This window comes from Zalophus californianus, chromosome 17 (genome assembly GCF_009762305.2).
Source record: "Zalophus californianus isolate mZalCal1 chromosome 17, mZalCal1.pri.v2, whole genome shotgun sequence".
In the NCBI taxonomy this organism is placed as follows: domain Eukaryota; kingdom Metazoa; phylum Chordata; class Mammalia; order Carnivora; family Otariidae; genus Zalophus; species Zalophus californianus.
The window spans coordinates 44,803,805-44,823,718 of NC_045611.1; the positions used below are offsets into that span (position 1 = coordinate 44,803,805).

Here is a 19,914-nt window from a genome sequence, read left to right on the forward strand (position 1 = left end):
TATAATGGCTGCGCCCTCTCGACATCTCGTTGGGGGTGGCCATGTTTAAATCTGAGCCGTACAGCGGTGATTAGGCCCTTTGTTAGACCAAAGGGTTAAGCTCTTTTAGGGCTGGGAGAAGCAAGTGCTCCTGGGTCCGTAAACACTGACGTCCCTGCTGTTTTTAACTTCTCAGGAGCCCAAACCTCCTGTGTTCAATATGGAGGCACCCTGACCTCCAAACTGAACTTTCTTTGTCTCCAGCAGCGCAGGCGCTGAGGTAAGATGGCCACGTACATTTATACAGTTTATGTGCGGGGGGGGGGGGGGGGGGGGGGGCATCTCATAGCAGGAGCTCCCCAAAGCAAGGTGAAACTTTTCCTGGAACAGCTGGAGAACCCCGGAGAGACGCTCTTCCCTTGGGGAGCATGAGGCCACCAGAAGAAGGGGTGAGAACTCCGGAGAGGGCGGAGCCATGGCTTCCTACGGCGAGTACGAAGTTATTAGCTGTTATTGAAAAGAAAATTTTTGAAAGCAGGGACTACTATTTTTTTTTAAAGATTTTATTTATTTATTTGACAGTACGAAAGAGCACAAGCAGGGGAACAGTAGAGGGAGAGGGAGAAGCGGGCTCCCTGGGGCTGGATACCAGGACGCTGGGATCGTGACCTGGGCCCAAGGCATAAGCTTAACCCTCTGAACCGCCCCTCAACTATTTTAAATAAATGATAATTAAGAGTTTTAGCGCTCTATGTTGTTGATGCTGATTTGAGAGATTCAACATGAAATTTAAAAAATTAAGAGAGACATAATTCCCTGTTCTGTGTTAAGGCTGGGGCAGGTATACAGGGACTTTGTCTTAAGTAGTATTACAAAATGAAATTCATCCGGGTAAATTTGAATATCTAGTTGGCTTTATTAAACAATTCATGAATCAGGCAACATCCTATCTAGCAAGTCAAAAGGAATGCCTCCTCGGAGTTGTACAAAATGGAAGGTTTTTATAGGAGGAAGGGGTGAGGAATGGCAAGAAAGTTATTAGCAAAAGAAAAGATTGTTCCAGGCAAGGTCACCTTCCCTTAGGTGGAAGAGCAGGTGTCTTATTAGGCGGATAACTGACCCATATGGGTCACCAAGTTTTTTTACTGAACACAAAGGGTTCCTGGCTTGGGGTGCATCAGCCAAAAGATTAGCCCATGTCTTTTGGTTTGAGCAAATGGTTTTTACTACTTGCAGCTAGTAAGGAAATAGTCCACAAAGTTCTGTCTCTAATACAAATTGCAGGACCAAGTCATACTGCCAGCTGGCAACCTTTTCGTGGGTTTATTCTTGCAATTAGGAAGTGGTCACAGGAACTTAGTAAAACCTTTGTAGTCATTTAAGCATGACTTAACAGAGGTTTGCTTAACTCTGCAATTTCCCAGGAACATTTATGATTTTCTTTGTTCCCAGACATCTGCTTGGTTGAGTGACTTTGGTGGGCTTCCAGGAACAGGGCAGTTCTCAAGGACTCCTGAAGCTGAACGACAAACACGCTGGAAGAAACAAGATAGTTTATTTGTTTTAATTTATCCCTGTGGTCCCTGATGACCTAATCCCTAATTAACATAATCTCATTTTGGGGGGATGGAGAAAGCCCCAAGTAACAGTTTGCCTCATTGGTGCTAATCAGAAAATTCCTGACTGACTGATTAAGACTTATTTTTTTTTTAGATTTTTTTAATTTAATTATTTGAGAGACAGAATACAAGCAGGGGCAGCAGCAGAGGGCGAGGGAGAAGCAGGTTCCCTGCTGAGAGGGGAGCCTGATGTGGGGCTTGATCCCAGAATCCTGGGATCATCTCCTGAGCTGAAGGCAGGTTCAGCTGGTTGAAACTGCAGTTAGGTTAGGTATTATTAAGCCCTGGTTTGGTGACTTGGTTAAGTGACACCAGTTTAGGCTTGTGGTTTTCTTTCTAAGGGTGGCTTGCCCCAGATGCTGACTGATGTAGGAAAGATGCTAGAGTTCGAAGCCAACAGCCAAGAAAGAATTCTTAGACGTCTTTTGGTGCAAAAAGGTGATTTTATTAAAGAAAAGGGACAGGACCCGTGGGCAGAAAGAGCGGCACTGGGGTCATGAGGAGTGGCCCATTATATACTTTCAAGCTGGGAGGGTGTTAGGGATAGCGTTAAGTCTCTAAGGAATTTTGGAAGCAAGGTCTCCAGGACCTTGGGGGGGCTAGCTATTGTTGGGAAAGGGTCATTTATTACTGTCTAATAAAACCTGAGTCATGAGGCCCGTCAGGTGTATATCAGTAGGTCATATGCTCGGGGATGATGGCCAACATATATCTTAAGGGGGGGTGGTAGAGATAAAGGAAGTTTCCAAAGGAATTTTTTATACATTAAAGTAGACTTACAGGGTCCTGGGGGTTGGGCTAAGATTGCCTTTTCCCTTAGCAAAGTGTCCACATGGAGGCAGCTGAGTTCCTAGAGGAAGGTTACTCTGCCTGTTTCAAGGACTTGTGAATGGCCTGTAAGTAGTGAGGAAATTTAATAATTTTTCTTTTGCCTTTGTTTCCCACATCACTGACCTGAGACAAGGATGTGAGTGTGGGCAATTTATTGGGCAGGTGGAAGATAGGCAAGTGACAATGGAGGAACGGAACCCAAGACAGAGTATCAATGAGGAGGTTGTCACTGTGAGCAATGGGGGCTCAGTCCAATGGGGAACTCTGGAAGATAGTGTAGATACAAATTGTCCTATTTAAGGGCTGCTGAAGCTGAGATATTTGTACATCGTCTCTTGTTCCTCACTGTTGGGTGCTATAGCAAGGACATTAAAGCACTTCTAGCCTGCCTCATAGGTAAGGTCTCAGGCAGAGTCTGTAGGAACTGTAGGCAGAGTTTCTGTTAGGCACCATTTACTTGTGTTCTATACTTTGCCTCTGAATAAGCCATAGAAGCCATGTTCCCACTTCAAGGGGTAAGCAAGAAAGTTAATCATTCTCTGAGTTTTGTCCTAGGCCCCAAACACCTGATAACATCCAGGGAGAGTCAGATCCCAAATATGTTCCAGGACATAGCGTCAAACAAACCTTGGCTGATGCTGGCATCAACACCCCCTATCTCTGGTGATTTACAGAATAACACCTTGTGTTCATCTGACACTTGCCTTTGTTTGGACCCTACCCTGGATCCCTGAAGGAACAGGTACCCTAAACCCCTTTCCAATATAAACCCTTAATCCTAAGCGATGACGAGACTCATTCTCCTTTCCTTTCCGAGTCTCCCAGACACTCCATCTGCTGTTCTGTGTTTGTCACTCACACTATTCAGTAAACTCTGTTTTCACTTTCACCAGCTCTCATTTGATTACTATCCTGCACAAAGCCAAGGACCCTCCTGGCTGGTCCTGTGGGACCCTCCTCTGGGTCCTCAGACCCAGCCTGCCTGCATCATACTGACGACATTCATTTCATACCACCTAAAGCAGTGCTCTGCACATCATAGGCATGGGAACATTTTCTAGGAATGGTTACCTTTCTTACGAAGATTGCTTTTTAAAAAACCATAATTCCAATCGGTCATCGTACTAACTGATATAACAGCTGACCTCCAAAATGGCTACCAACGATTCCTACCTCTTGGTATTACACACCCTTGTGTAGTCCCTTACACACTGGACCCGGGCTGGTCTGTGAGGCTGATAAAGTAGAGGTGATGGTACATTACTGCTAAGATTAAGTTATAAATGATACTCAGCTTCTGTCTTCAAGGTGCACTCTCTCTCAAATAATTTACTCTTGGAGAAGTTAGTTGCCCTGTCAAGAGGACGCTGAGACAGCCTTTGTAGAGGCCCATGCAGTAAGGAACTAAGATTTGCCAACAGCCAGGGAGGAACTGATGCCTTCCCCTATCCAAGTGGGTCATCTTAGAAGCAGAGCCTACAGCCCTGGTCAAACCTTGAGATGACTGTAGCCCATGCCAGTAGATTAAACTGCAACTGCATGAGAGACTCAGAACTCCAGCCACCAGTTCCCAGATCCTTGACTTTTCAGAAATTGTGTGAGATACTAAATGTTTGTTTTAAGCTGTTGAGTTTGGGAGTAATTTGTTATGCAGCAATAGGTAACATGCTGTGGTAAAAATGCTGTAACTGATGTCTTTGGATTTCTTTTTTATTTTTAACGATTTATTTATTTTTGAGAGAGAGGCGGGTAGGGAGAGGGGCAGAGGGAGAGGGAGAGAGAATCCCAAACAGGCTCCACACTGAGTGCAGAGTCCAACACAGGGCTCGAGCTCACAACCCCGAGATCATGACCTGAGCCTAAATCAAGAGTTAGATGCTCAACCAACTGAGCCACCCAGGCGCCCCTGATGTCTTTAGATTTCTTAAAGAAGTTCTTTTTTTTTTTTTTTTTTTTAAAGATTGTATTTATTTATTTGAGAGAGAGAGAATGGGAGATAGAGAGCTTGAGAGGGAAGAGGGTCAGAGGGAGAAGCAGACTCCCTGCCGAGCAGGGAGCCCGATGTGGGACTCGATCCTGGGACTCCAGGATCACGACCTGAGCTGAAGGCAGTCGCTTAACCAACTGAGCCACCCAGCCGCCCTCTTAAAGAAGTTCTTAAACTTATGAGATTGTTCTTTCAAATCAGAGAGGGTTATTAGCATTTTCCTCTTGTCCTGCATGATGAAGCAATTATGGCTCCGCTAGAGCCAACTCAATGGAAAAAAGAATCTTGGAGTAAGATTGCAAAATTAGACACAAAACTATTTAATGTCCTACAGGGCAATCAAACCAAACCTTTAAGGTTATCTTTTCTGCAGGGAATCAAGTTGTATCTCTAATAGACAAATATATGAAATACATCAGTTGTCTGCAAGTTAGTATCTATCTCTACAGTCCAGATCCTAATTAGTAGTAAAAAGCCAATCAAATGTGCATTCCACTAGAGTAGAGGGATCTCAAACTGGTGCAGTTCTAATCCCCAGGGGACATTTGGCAATGTCTGGAGACAATGATCCTTGGGGGTGGGGGTTGGGAGAGAATGGACAGAATGCCACTGGCACATGGTAGGTAGAAGCCAGGGATGCTTCCAACCATTCTATAATACAGAGGACAATCTTCCACAACAAAGAATTATCTGGCCCAAAATATAAATGGTGCTGAGTTTAGAAAACTCTTTTCAAGCATGGCTTATTAGACCTTGGGTGGACATTCAGACTATGCTCTAGTATGACTTTGAAGAGTCACACAGGATGACACAGTAATGTTTCCTTATTTCCTAGTTTTTTATAACTTTTCTTAAGGCAAACTTGGCAAAATATTGATAACTTAAATCTGGATAATGAATACATGGTGATTGGTTAATCTTTTGCCTCTATTTTTGTGAATGTTTGCATTATTTCTATATTAAAAGGTAAAAAGAAAAAACTGTAATTCTTGTCTTTAGCTTATGATCGATCCATGTACCAGGGACCACAACTAAAGATCATGGTTAGACATAATGTGTAAGTCTAAACATGTTCCTCATCTGCAACTGGGCACCTGTGCTCTGCCCATCTCCCAAGTCCAGTGATTCTCAATTCTAGCTACATGTTAAAATCATTTCCTTCCCCCACTCCAGTCTTTTAGTCTTTTGGAGAAAGCCCTGGACAATGCCCTCTTCTTAGCAGAAGTGGAGAGGATTTATTCTAGGGGTACTCTGGTCCTGCCAAGTTGGAACCCTCCCAGGATGTTTGAGACCCTTGCAGACAGGCTAGATGCCCTCCTGGGGCAGAGCCTTTTGCCCCATGGGGACTGGAAGGAGGAAGTCCAGGATACCTGGCAAGGAAAGCAGTGGTTCTTGTAGGATCAGTGCTTCCACAGTGAGCAGGGTTTAGACCAAGACTTCAGTGTGCCGAAGGTGGTGAAGGTGAGCATTTGCGGACCCAGGGGGTTTCAAACCCAGCTCTTTCCCTTTGGGAAAAAAATAAATTTCTTAACTATAAGTCTAGAAAATGAAAATAATGTAACACTAACTAAGTAAATCAGGCTTTAGCTGGAGGAAGTAATGGCTGCCAAGCGTGAGGCTCAAAAGAAAGGACACACAGCTTTAGAAGATCTTTAAATGAGGGGAGCCTCTGAATATGGCAACCCCGTCCCCTAGCTGGGGGCCTTGGAGAAGGAGGCAGTGTGTCATTGCATCAAAGATGTCCTGGGGACTAAGGCTGAGGCTATCTCGGACTGCAGTGCCTCACAGCCATCCCTTTCCTTCCCCTGCCTGTTGCAAGGACTGTTCTCTATCAGCTTCCGCTCTAGCCCTCAGCATTGACCCACAGAGAAGAGATGCAAAAAGCAGCAGGCTCACTGGCCATTCTGGAATCTGCTGGAGTGGCTACCTCTATGGGTCGTTTGTCCCAGAAGAAGGCAGCTCACCAGATCACATCTTCTCCTTATTGTCAGAGCCCCTGCCAGGCACCTCATCACACTTACTGCCCTCAGCCCATTGGCCTTGCTGGCCCGTGCTCCCACCCCATTATTCAGACACTGACATAGCTGGCCCTGTCTGCTGGGCCCCCAAACCCTTCCCTCCCTGATTCCTTCCCCACATCAGGTATGGACTGTGAAATGAGAAGCTCAACTCCTGACTCACCCTCTCCTACAAGTGCTACTGTGTGTCTTCCGCCCTTCACATTCAAGCCCATCTGGGGGTGCCCTCTGCTTGGGGAGGAAGGAGGTCCTCTGCACCTCAATGCCTTAGTCACAACTGCAGCAGATTCCAATTCCATCTTCCCTGTTGCTCCCAGCACTTCAATCCTTCTCTCGTATCCTAAACTATACAGAATGGAGTCACCTACACCTGTGTGGATTCCCTATCTCCTTTCCACAGACCCCCTTTTCCAGCTAATACCAGCGCTCCTCTCTCCACTGGCCTAATTACTGTTTCTGAAGTCAGTTTCGGTTCCTCAACCATCACATCTGCAAGCTTGGCTCCCCAGCCTGTGTCTGATTTTTGGCCGCCCCTGTGGACATTCCCTGCATCTTCCCACACTCTCCTCTTGGGGCTTCCCTCTGGCTCTAATGTGAACTTCTTTCCACTTGACCAGGCCCAACAGATACCCTCTAGTGGCAGTGCTGCTTCAGCCATAGAAACAACCAGCCTGCCTGCCTGCATTGAGGGTCTGAGGCCCCAGCCCAGGGTGTAAACTTTCCTTGTACTCCTAGAACACATTTTGAATAGCCCAGGATAAAGTTAAATGTGGGAATGGCGAGGAGGTAACTGGAGGGAGTAAAGGTGTAAGAGCAACAAAATTAGGCCTGTCTTGGGCACCTGGGTGGCTCAGTTGGTTAAGCGACAGCCTTTGGCTCAGGTCGTGATGCTGGAGTCCCTGGGTTGAGTCCTGCATTGGGCTCCCTGCTCAGCAGGGAGTCTGCTTCTCCCTTTGACCCTCCCCCCTATCATGTGCTCTCTCTCTCTCAAATAAAATCTTAAAAAAAAAAAAATTAGGCCTGTCCTAACCTGGTTTATATATATGAATTTTTTTAAATCTTGGGAAAACATGAAGTTCAACTGTGAATAATAGAAGCTACCTGTGTAACCAGCAATTGATTCAGTCAGTTATTCACTTAACATATTTGTTGGAAAAAAAACATATTTATTGAGAACTTGTTATGTGTTAGGCACCGTTCCAAGTACCAGAATCAAGAGAAAAAGGCACAGAAAATTCCAACCCATATGATACCTATGTTCTTTTTGGAGGAAAAACAAAATGAAAAGCAAACATATTAAGTAAATTTTCTAGTATGTTAGAAGGTAATAATGCTTTGGGGATTATTGTAAATGTGATTGTTTCTTAATTTCTTTCTCCAGTAGTTGATTGTTAGTGTATGGAAACATGATTAATTTTTGTATGTTGATTTGTATCCTGCAACTTTACTGAATTTGTTTGTTATTTCTAACAGTTTTTTGGTGGCGTCTATAGGGTTTTCAATATATAATATTGTGTTGTCTGCACAGAAAGATAATTTTATGTCTTCCTTTCAGGTTTGGATGCTTTTTATTTCATTTTGTGCCTAATTGTTCTGGCTAGGACTCCCATTACTATGTTAAATAGAAGTAGCAAGAGTGGGCATCCTTGTCTTGTTCCTAATCTTAGAGGAAAACCTTTTAGCTTTTCATCATGGAGTATATTAGCTGTGGACTTGTCATATGTGGCCTTTGTTATGTTGAGGAATATGCCTTCTATACCTAATATGTTGAGAATTTTTATCATGAAAGGGTGTTGAATTTTTGTTAAATGTTTTTTTTTTTAATCTATTGAGTTGATCATGATTTTTATCCTTCATCCTGTTAATGGGGTGTATCATGTTTATTGATTTGTGTATGTTGAACCATCCTTGCATCCTAGGGACAAATGCCACTTGATCATAGTGTATGATCTTTTTTATGTGCTGTTGAATTTGATTTGCAAATATTTTGCTGAAGATTTTTTATCTGTGTTCATCAGGGATATTGGTTTGTTGTCTTTCTTCTGTCTTTGTCAGGGTTTGGTATTAGGGTAATGCTGGCCTCATAGAAGGAGTTTGGAAGTTTTCCTTCCTTTTCAATTTTTTGGAAGAGTTTGAGAATGGCATTAATTCTCCTTTCAGTGTTTGGTAGAACTCACTAGTGAAGCCATCTTGTCCTGGGCTTTTCTTTGTTGGAAAGGTTTTGATCACTGATTCAATCTCTAATTATTGGCCTGTTCAGATACTCTCTTTCCTCATGGTTCAGTCTTTGTAGGTTATATGTTTCTAGGGCTTTGTCCATTTTAGGTTATTCCATTTATTGGCATACAATTGTTCACAGTAGTCTGTTACGATCCTTTATATTTCTGTGGCATCAGCTGTAATGTCTCCTCTTTCCTTTATAATTTTCAGTCTTCTTTTTTAGTCTGGCTAAAGGTTTGTCAAAAAAAGGTGTTTTTTTTTTCTAATCAGTTTTTAGTTTTGTTGATCTTTTCTATTGTTTTTCTAGTCTCTATTTAATTGTTTCCCCTCTAATCTTTATTATTTTCATCTGCTAACTTTTGGTTTAGTTTATTCTTTTCTCCCTAAGACTTTTGTAGAGCTTATCAAATCCCTGCTCTTTTTGGTTTGAATTTACCAATCTAGCCTTAGCCTGGGAACCCCTCTACCATGGAATGACACAGCAAGAGGTTCACAGCATGAACCTGGAAGAGGACCTTCATCAGAACCTGACCATACTGGCACCCTGATCTTGAAGTTCCAGCTTCCAGTACTGTGAGTAGTAAATTCTGTTGTTTATAAGCCACTCAGTTTTGATTTTTTGCTATAGCAGCCCCCAAAGACTAAGGTAACTCCATTATGCATTATTGAACATAATCGAAATTAAAAACCTTTCTGCTTGAAGGACATCATGAAGAAAGTAGAAAGGCCACCCATCAAATGGGAAAGAAATTTTGCATATCATCTATCTGATGAGAAATTTTTATCTAGAATACATAAAAAATTGTTACAATTCAATAAAAAAGACAATCCAGTAATAAAAAAAACAGGCAAAGGAGCTGATTAGTTATTTCCTCAAAAGATATAAAACTGGCCAACCAGTACATGAACATCATTAGCCATCAGGGGGATACAACCAAATCTCAATGAAATACCACTTGACACACAATGGGAATGTTACAGTGAAAAAGACAAGTATTGGTGAGGATGTGGAGAAACTGGAACCCTCTTCCATTACTGGTAGAAATGTAAAAAGGTGTAGCTGCTCTGGAAAATAGTTTGCCAGTTCCTCAAAAGGTCAAACATAGAGTTACCATATAACCCAGTGATTAAACTCTAAGTAGATACTCAAAAAAAATAAAAACATAGGTCCATGCAAAAACTTGTCCATGAATGTTCACAGCAACATTATTTGTAACAGCTAAAAGTAGAAACAGCTCAAATGCTCATTACTAGATGGAAAAAATGTGTTATATCCATATAATGGACTATTACTTGGCAATAAAAAGGAATGAAGTACTGATACATGTTACAACATAGATGAAAACATTATGCTAAATGAAAAAGACAGTCACAGAAGACCAACTATTACATAATTCAGTTTATATTGGAATTGTCAAATGGTAAGTCCATAGAGACAGATAGAAAAACAGTGGTTGCCTAGGGAAGAAGGATTTGGGGGGCAATGGGGAGTACTAATGAATTTAGGGTTTCTTTGGGGGATATGATTAAAATGTTTTAAAATTGTGGTAATTGTTTTTTTTTTTAGATTTTATTTATTTATTTGACAGAGAGAGCATGCACACAAGCAGGAGGAGTGGCAGGCAGAGGCAGAGGGAGATGCAGATTCCCCACAGAGCATGGGGAGCCCAATGCAGGACTCGATCCCAGGACCCCGGGATCATGACCTGAGCCAAAGGCAGTCGCTTAACCCACTGAGCCACCCAGGCGTCCTAAAATTATGGTAATTGCTATACAACTCTGTGAATATACTAAAAATCACTGAACTGTACACTTTAAAGATTTTATTTATTTATTTCAGAGAGAGAGCGTGCACCATAACACCAGGGGTGGAGGCTCTAGAGTGGGAGGGAAAGAATCTCAAGCAAACTCCACACTGAGTGGGGAGCCTGAAGCGAGGCTCAATCCCACAACTCTGAGGTCATGACCTGAGCCAAAATCAAGAGTCAGTCATTTAACTGACTGAGCCACCCAGGTGCCCCTGACTTTTTTTTTCAAGATTCATTTATTTGAGAGAGCACATGTGTGGGAATAGGGGGAGGGCCAGAGGGAAAGGGAGAATCCTCAAGCAGACTTCCTGCTGAGCACAGAGCCCAATGTGGGGCTCAATCCCAGGATCATGATACCATGACCTGAGCTGAAATCAAGAGTCAGCCACTTAACTGACTAAGCCACCCTAGTTTAGGTGCTTTTAATTTAATCTTTTGTATCCTCAAGTTGTGTTGTTGTTGTTTTAATATGTTTAATCATGGACCTTTTTTTGTTTCATTCATCCCACCTGGGATATATTGTACTTCCTGGATTTGTGGGTTCCGTTTTCTTCAATTCTGGAAACTTTGCATTCATTATCTCTTTACATACTATCTTTTCTCCATTCTTTTTTTTTTTCCTTTTGACACTCCAATGAGAGTTATGTTAGACCTTTTCATTCTATCCCCCACCAATTTTCACTGAGGTAAAATTGAACATTAAAACTGTATATATTTAAGGAACACAACTTGGTTTGATATATGCATACATTGTGAAATGTCACCACAATCAAGCTAATTAACATAGTCATTCTACATACTATTCCTCTGTTGTATATGTGATTTATAAATATTTTCTTCTGGATGTACCTTGTCTGTTTATCCTCTTAATGTGGACTTTCACAGACCAAAGACTTTACTTTTAATGAAGTCCAGTTTTTCAGTTTTTCCTTGTATGGATTATGCTTCTGGTATCAGGTCTAAGAACTCTACCTAGCCCTCAATCCTAAAGATTTTCTCCTATGTTTCTTCCTACAAGTTTTATAGTTTTAATGTTTAAGTCTGTGATCCATTTTGAATTGATCTTCATAATAGGTTTGACAATTAGGTCAAAGTTCATTTTTAAATTTTCTTCCTTCTTGCTTTGTGTGTATATTGCTCTTTTTTTCCTAGGTTCTTGAGGTGGGAGCTTATTTTATTCATTTGGGATTCTTCTTCTTTTCTAATGTATTCCTTTATTGCCAAACAGTTTCCCATAGCACTGTTTCAGCTGTGTGCCATGAATTTTGATATTTTCTATTTTCATTCAACTTAATGTAATTTTCTAATTTCCCTTAAGGTTTCCTCTTTGACCCACAGTTTATTTAGAAGAGTGTTTAGTTTCTAAGTGTTTGGAGACTTTCCTGTTTTCTGTTATAAATTTCTAGTTTGATTCCATTGCGGTCAGAGAATATTCTCCACGTGATTTCAATTCTTTTAAATATTTTGAGGTTTATTTTATGGCCATGCATTTGGTATATCTCATTATATGCTCCATGAACATTTGAAAAGAATATGTTTTCTGCTGCTGTTGGGTCAAATGTTTCATAAATGTCAATTAGGTCCTGTTTGTTGCTGAGTTCTATAGTCTCTAAAGATGATAAAGCTGGAGAGGTATAGACCTGGAAACAGATTGGTTGAAAACTTGTGCACAAACTGGTTGTTCTCCCCCTTTACTTTTCCTCTCTTCTGTAATCAAATACACTGCAGAGGGGGTTTGATCTCTGGATAAACTGACCCAGGAAGGATGTGCAACTGCACAAATAAAGACAGGATTGAGGCATAGGCAGTCTGAGTGAAAAACCATACCCAGAACTGTGGGCCTCTCCTAACCCCAAACACCAGTAACTCAGGAGACTGGACCTAGTTTCTGCTCTAAATTAAAGAGCAAAGAAGAGAGCTCCCTAGCAGTCTTCTGGTGAAAAGGCTGGCTCTAATGTCTGCCAGTTGAGGAATTTCAACTTTTTTTTTTTTAAGATTTTATTTATTTATTTGACAGAGAGAGAGACAGCAAGAGAGGGAACACAAACAGGGGGAGTGGGAGAGGGAGAAGCAGGCTTCCTGCTGAGCAGGGAGCCGGATGCAGGGCTCAATCCCAGGACCCTGGGATCATGACCTGAGCCAAAGGCAGACACCTAACGACTGAGCCACCCAGGCGCCCTGAGAAATTTCACCTCTTGACTGCAGGCAAGGATTACCACACATTTCAGGAAAGTATCCCATGCAAAAGGAAGAAAAACAATTCAAGCTTTTTTGAAAAGAAATTTGATTTGGACATAAAAGACAAAAATGGACAAAAAAACTCTGAACAACTGTAATTACTCTGAGAGATTGAAAATTATATTGCATCCATAAATAAGAACAGAAAGCTATGAAGAAGGAAAAATTAGGCACAACTCAGGAATAGTCCTTTCAGCAAATACAAATGCCAGGAATAAAAAACCTGAAATGGAGAAGACTGCCAAAAACCAAAAAATATAAGAAAAATTCTCAGATCTGGAACCTACAGACTAAAAATCTCACCTATATCTAGCGTAAAAAATATTTAAAGATCCATGCCATAAGTCATGAAATTTCAGTACACTGGGGATATAAATAGCATTAAGTATTTGAACGGGAGACATAAGATTACACATAGAGGAACAGAAAACAATTGGTATTAGATTTGACAACATAAGCTACCAGAAAACTTTAAAGTGATGTTTCCGAGTTTTGAATAGTGGCAAAGTGTGAGAGTAGAGTTAAGACATTTCCAAACATTAAAGAACTAAGAAATTTAACACATGCATCTAAAGGAAACTGTTGGTAAAAGAACTTTAATGAAAATGGAAAATTAACTTAATTCCAGGAAACAGTAATCCAATTCAGGAAAACAATGAAAGTAAGTTTCAGGACAACTGTAGAGTCCAACTGAAGCCCCAGAATGGTAGACTGAGAGATTCTAATGGATATTTGAACAACTGAAAAAAATAATCTGTGGACATTTAACATAAATATGGAACATTTATCTGTGGAACATCTCTAAAATTTAAGAACAGGTACAAAGAAAACTAAATCCTTAATAAAGAAAAAATATCGGGGTGCCTGGGTGGCTCAATCATTAAGCATCCGCCTCCGGCTCAGGTCATGATCCCAGGGTTCTGGGATCGAGCTCCACATGGGGCTTCCTGCTCAAGGGGAAGCCTGCTTCTCCCTCTCCCACTCCCCCTGCTTGTGTTCCCTCTCTTGCTGTGTCTCTCTCTGTCAGATAAATAAATAAAATCTTTAAAAAAAAAAAAAAGAAAAAATATCTAGAAAATCTACTTGGTTTTGAATAAAAAATAATTTACATTATTATAAAACCACATATTATATAAATACCACAATAATTGAGATATAACCATATTTGGATGTGGTTAAGGAAAAGGAAGTTTTTTTGCTTTAAATGAAATATTGATTATTATACTGGACATTTTTATTACTAAAGACATTTTTCACTACTAAAATAAAACTGATCTTTTAGCTAAAAGTTTTCAAAGAAACTTGTATTATCCAAGACTGATTGAAAACATCATTGAATTCATTCAAGATTTCATCTAGGTACAGGTAAAAAAAATCAAAAACCAAAACCAAAAACCTAAACTAAAAAACCTAATCTACAGATGAATATTGCAAGTGCAGCTATAAGAGAAAATAAAGTGCCCTTCTTTTGTTTTATGAAGTCCTATTAATTTCAACTTCCCAATTATATACTCCTACAATCTTATCACTCAGAAATAACGATAATCTTACCTCTTCCTTTCCAATATTTTTTTGCCTATAATTATTTTACTCACTTAAATGCCATAGCATCACATTCTTGAGGGCACACTTAATGGCCAAGATTCCAACCATCAAAATCCCAACACCTAGTAACATAGTGATCCATGTTAGGGAGGAAAAATTTTCCTTTGCCTTACAAGATTCTTCTGGCTGGTCTAAGAATTAAATTGACATGAGACAGATTAACAGGAGATAAACATAAGTTTAATAACATGTATACTTCCTGTATACAAGGGAAAACTGAGTGACTCCCCCAAATGACCAAATTACCTTAATTACCATCTCCAGCTAAAAACAAAAGAAGATGCTGGGAGGTTACCAGGAAAAGCATAATAAACAAGGATAACGTTGTTGTAGAGATTTAAGTCCATGCCTTCTCCACTGATAACATTCTAGAGATTTAGGTACCCTCTTCTTGGTACAGTGGGGGAAACACCCTTACAATTGGAGATTTCCCTTATAAATGTAAATGTTTCTTTTACTTTTTTTAAGATTTTATTTATTTGAGAGCGCACCAGTGGGATGAGGGTCAGAGGGAGAAGCCGATTCCCTGCTGAGCAGGGAGCCTGATGTGGGACTTGATCCTGGACTCCAGCATCATGACCTGAGCGGAAGGCAGCTGCTTAACTACTGAGCCACCCAGGCGCCCTAAATGTAAATGTTTCTTACAAAAAGTAACTTCTAGGGAGTGCCTGGGTGGCTCAGTCGGTTGAGTGGCTGCCTTCAGCTCAGGTCATGATCCCAGGGTGCTGGGATCGAGCCCTGCATCGGGCTTCCTGCTCAGCAGAGAGCCTGCTTTTCCCTCTCCGTCTGCCTGCTGCTCTGCCTACTTGTGCTCTCTATCTCTCTGTCAAATAAATAAATAAAGTCTTTAAAAAAAAAAAAACTTCTCAGTTTTAGAGCTTCTCCTGTGTTTGCAGTTTCTTAAAAATAATCAGCCTAAAATACTCCTTATGCTAAAGAGACATATTTTGGGTGGCAAATTCTGCTCCCCTACACCCACAAACATAATGTCCATGGAAAGTAAGAAGCAGAAGTGCAGGCCTATCAAAACTATGCCAGAAATAACACACACTAGGGCTACAAAAGAGAAAAAATTTTTACCTCTACCCATTTTGGGTTTTCAGCTGGGGCTCTGTAACAAAAAAGATTAACAGAAGACAATTTATTAACATGTGTGTACATGTCATATGGGAGAAAACAAGAGTAACTCAAAAGTGGTGGCTTAGCATTCAACAAATAAGTTTGTAAAGAAATGACAGGATAAATTAAAGCAATTTTAGGCTCCCAAGGGTGGCAATCTGTGAAAGGAAACTAGTGGAGTAAGGTTGATTTGCAGATTCCTATGGGCTAAGAGTCTAGAGTTGTCTCCAATAAAGGAGAATGTATACCCTTCCTTTAGGCAGAAATGGCAGAGAGAGCTTTCCTGACTTTCATGCTTATAAATTCCCTTCAGTTCAAAATAATTTTTATGTCAAAAAGGTATATATTGGAGTGACATACTCTGGTTTCCTTCACAGCACAGTCACCTTCAACGATACACACAATTTGAGGCACTTCAGTTATAAAAGAAAGACCCCAAATGAAGTCACTTACCCCCCATAGAACATACCAACATTCACACTTTTAATTAATTAGCAATTGCAGTTTCAACCACTCCCAGAAATGTGACCTTTGGACAGCCCATCTAAAATTTCCTGATCAGGTAATCTGCAAAATAAGACTCTGACCTATTCCCTTCCCTCAAAAAGATGACCTGGTGGGTACCAACCCTTTATTTTCTTTTGCTATTAATTTCCTTGCCCCACCATCCTGCCTCTAAAACCTCCCATTCTGTGAAACTCCTGGGGATGTCTCTTTATTAGTAGGGATGCTGCCCAACTCACAATAGTCAAAGCCAATTAGATCTTCCGATTTATTCCGCTTTCATTTTTTTAATGCCACAAACCACAGAGAATTCAGAGATCCCTAAAGCTGGCATCACAGTCAGGCATAATCACACACAGTGTTCTCTGTGGTGCCTCTCTAGTCCTGCATCCAAAGAATGGCACATATGCGGGGAAATAGCTCCAAGCAGGAAAAAACACAAGCCAGTCTTCGATCACCCACTCAGGCACTCGAGGCACCACGCCAGTAGCTCAGGAAACGCCACGTGAACCATGAGCAGGGCACTGATACCAGTCAGGGTCATCGCTTCAAGCCTAAACGAAGATCTGAACAGTCCCCAAGCCGGGCGCAAGAATCCAACCTCTCTCACGGTGCCCCTTACCCTTCGCCCTACCCCCCAGTCCCCCAGCGGTTGTGGCCCCAGGAGCCTCCCCCACCTCAGTAGAGTCCGGGGTTCGGCTCCTCCCCGCCCCATCGCGCGCCTGCGTACAGAAACGGCAACTCCCCGGAGCCTCAAAGCTCGGCGCTCGAGGGCGGTGTTCGCGGCTCAAACGGGGGGTGGAGCCAAGAGCCAAAAGAGGAAAGCCAGAATACACAGCTTTTGTGATTTTGGACTACAGTTCTAACAAGGGAGCAGGCTTGGATTATCCTCGGTAGCACCGGTCGCTCACAGGGTCACCTTTACAGGCCTGAGGAACCCTGGCCCTGCCGGAACTCTGCTTCTCCACTCGGTCGGCCAGCGGAGGACCTGGCCCAATTCTCCCCCGCCAGCTCTCCCTGAAGAACCGAGGCACTTGCCCCCGCCCCCTGCGCGCCTGCGCACTCGGCCCGCGATAGGCGCTTTGGAAGCCCGCAGAGTTGAGGGCTCGGTGGTCCTCAGAGCTGGTGGCAGCACGGGTACGCGGAGCCAGGCTCTGCTGTGGCCGCTGCTTTTCTGAAGGAAACGTGTACGGGAAGGGGCAGATTCTGTGGACCGGACCGGGGGTGGGTCCTGGGGCCTCGGCCCACTAGGCGATTCCTCCCGAGTGAGGAGACCCGGACGGGGTGGGTTTAAACTCGTGCGGCAATAACTGTGCGGGGCCCGGTTTGTGGGCGCGGCCTATTATGCAGTGCGAGACCCTGCGGTCTTACGCACCTCGGTCTTCTCAACCACCGAGGCCCGGCCGCAGAGGGCAGTTGGAGGTGGAGCCCCAGAATAAAGATCCCCTGCAAAACGCTGGAGCTAGATTCAGGGCTGACCTCTGAGGTCCGGAGGACCCACTGGACAGAGGAAGACGCAGTGAGCCGTCCCACGGGGTGAGCAGTAGCGATGTCCGAACTACAGCGTACCCAGAGCTGCGAACCTGGACACGGGTGACCGCAAACCTTTCCTCGTTTGTCTCTCGTTTCCGTTTGTGCACGCCTGTGGCGGTTAGCGAGGGTCACGGGGCATGGAGGGTGGTTTCAAACCGATCAAGAAAAGCCTGGGATGTAATGAACACTATTTGCTTCCCCAGCCCGGCCAGTCTCCAGAGAAGGCCTTTGAAGTGAAACGAATCGCTGCCGCGCCTCGGAAAGCCAGGTTCTGTGTGAGTTTGTGCTGCTTCTTTGTTTCCGTGAAATGCATTTGATTTTCAGAACACTGGGCTTTTTGATTTTCTTCCCTTGGAATGTGCTGCTTAAGAATGGTCTCTATTCATTGATTTGGGCCTCAAGATTTCCCTACGTAGTTAACGGCGGGGGACCTAATTAATAGGTAACACTCGCTAGTGTTCATTTAATGCAGTTAGTTCATCGTATGCTATATATTCAGTTGCTTTGTGAGCACTTTTTCTTAAGGATTCTGATTATGGAAATACCCCGTTTGGAAGTCAATGTTCATGCTTTGTTTTCGACTGTGGTTTGTTAAGGAGTAATTTAGGGTTTGTTTAGATACCTTCAATGATTCCAGAATAGGGATGGGGATTTTTTTTCCAAGGAACTCCGTGATTGGAAATTTTGGGTACCAGCCAGATGTGGTTGGAGGTTTGGTAGCATGAGTTTGTTTTGCTTATTTTTGATAAATACAAAATGGTATATACTTAAGGTGTACAACAGGATGTTTCAGTATATGTATACATTGTGGAATGAAATGATTACCACAATCAGACCAATTAACATCCAACACCTCAGAGTTATTTTGTGTGTGGTGAGAAAACTTAAGATCTACTCTTAAATTTCAAATTTCAAGTATATAATACAGTAACCGTGCTGTACATTAGGTCTTAAGAACTTGTTCTTACGATTGAAAGTTTGTACCATTAGTTTGTTTGGGGTATGTTTTTCAATAGACTGAGGTATATAAGGTGTTTAAGAATTTTGAACCTAGATTAAAGGAATTTGAATCCTGCCTGCCACTTAAATCTGAGTGAGTTTGAGCAGTATTTCTGGTCCCAGTTTCTTTATCTGTAAATTCAGAATTACAATAGTATATACCTCACAGTGTGGTTTTAAAGATTACCTGAATTAGTATCTGTTAAGCTCTTAGAGGACTACCTGGCATATTAGAAGAGTGCTTAACTAATATTAGCTATTGGTTTTAAATGATGATTCTTAGTCATTCCCTATCAGCTTTCTGTATTCCCAAAAGTAATGAAACTCTGAGATTAATTAGGATGGATGCTTGCAAGCAGGAAATGAATCAGACACTCGAATGAACCAAAAGAGGGATTCTTTTTTTTTTTAAAGATTGTATTTATTCATTAGAGAGAGAGCGTGCTCGGGTGGGATGGGCATGGGATGGGGGGCAGTGGGAGAAGAAAACTCCCCCTGAGTGTGGAGCCTGGGGGGTGGAGGGATGGGGGGTGCTCTATCCCAGGACCCTGAGACCATGACCTGAGCCGAAATCAGATGCTTAACCCACTGAGCCACCCAGGTACCCCCCAAAAGAGGGATTCTTAACATGAAGTCTTTGGACTCAGTTATGGGTTTTCAGGACAACAAAAATCTAAGGTTATGTACAAGATTGTTGTATATATTTGTCAGCAGGTAATTCGGTGGAGAGGAAGTCTATCATTTCATGATATTATCAAAGTTGTATAAGACCCAACAAGATTGATTCTTACAAGTGTAGAATAAAAGTCTGGGATAACTAGGAATGACTTTTGGGATAATCTTTTATAAAAGTAGTATCCCATGCAATACTAAAAATTATGTTTATTAGTAATTTAGTCATCAGGAAAATATATATGTATATAATGTAATATTGAGAAATATTTATTATGAATAAAAATGTTTAAGAAATTGTTAAGTTACAGAACCATGAGAGACTATGGACTCTGAGAAAAAACTGAGGGTTCTAGAGGGGAGGGGGTGGGGGGATGGGTTAGCCTGGTGATGGATATTAAAGAGGGCACGAATTAAATGGAGCACTGGGTGTTATACGCAAACGATGAATCGTGGAACACTACATCAAAAACTAATGATGTATGGTGATTAACATAACATAATAAAATAAAAAAAGAAATTGTTAAGTTACATATGTATCTTGAACACGATTTATAAGATGCATTGCAAGGATTTAATAACTGGTGTATTCATTGGAGCCCAGGAGGGTTAAGCTCAAGTTATTGAGCAGCTGCTCTGAAATAAGCATTTCTTTTTCTGTCTCATAATCACTTTGGAAAAGCCCTGTGATCCTTCACAGAAGGATCTCAGGTGTTGATGAGAGACAATATTCAATTGGTAGGAATTATTTTTTCAGGGCGCCTGGGTGGCTCGGTTGAGCG

The 19,914-nt window shown here is 41.9% G+C and overlaps 1 long non-coding RNA gene across 2 annotated transcripts; it reads left to right on the forward strand.

The window, feature by feature from the left end:
* The first annotated feature begins 5 nt into the window (after positions 1–5).
* LOC118356464 lies at positions 6–10,300 on the forward strand. 2 transcript variants are annotated; one of them, XR_004819776.1, is made up of 5 exons: positions 6–259; positions 370–471; positions 3,104–3,171; positions 9,099–9,227; positions 10,244–10,300. It is a non-coding gene; the product is annotated as an uncharacterized LOC118356464 (long non-coding RNA). The 2 variants fall into 2 exon arrangements; XR_004819775.1 differs by having other exon boundaries at positions 10,222–10,281.
* Positions 10,301–19,914: the final 9,614 nt, after the last annotated feature.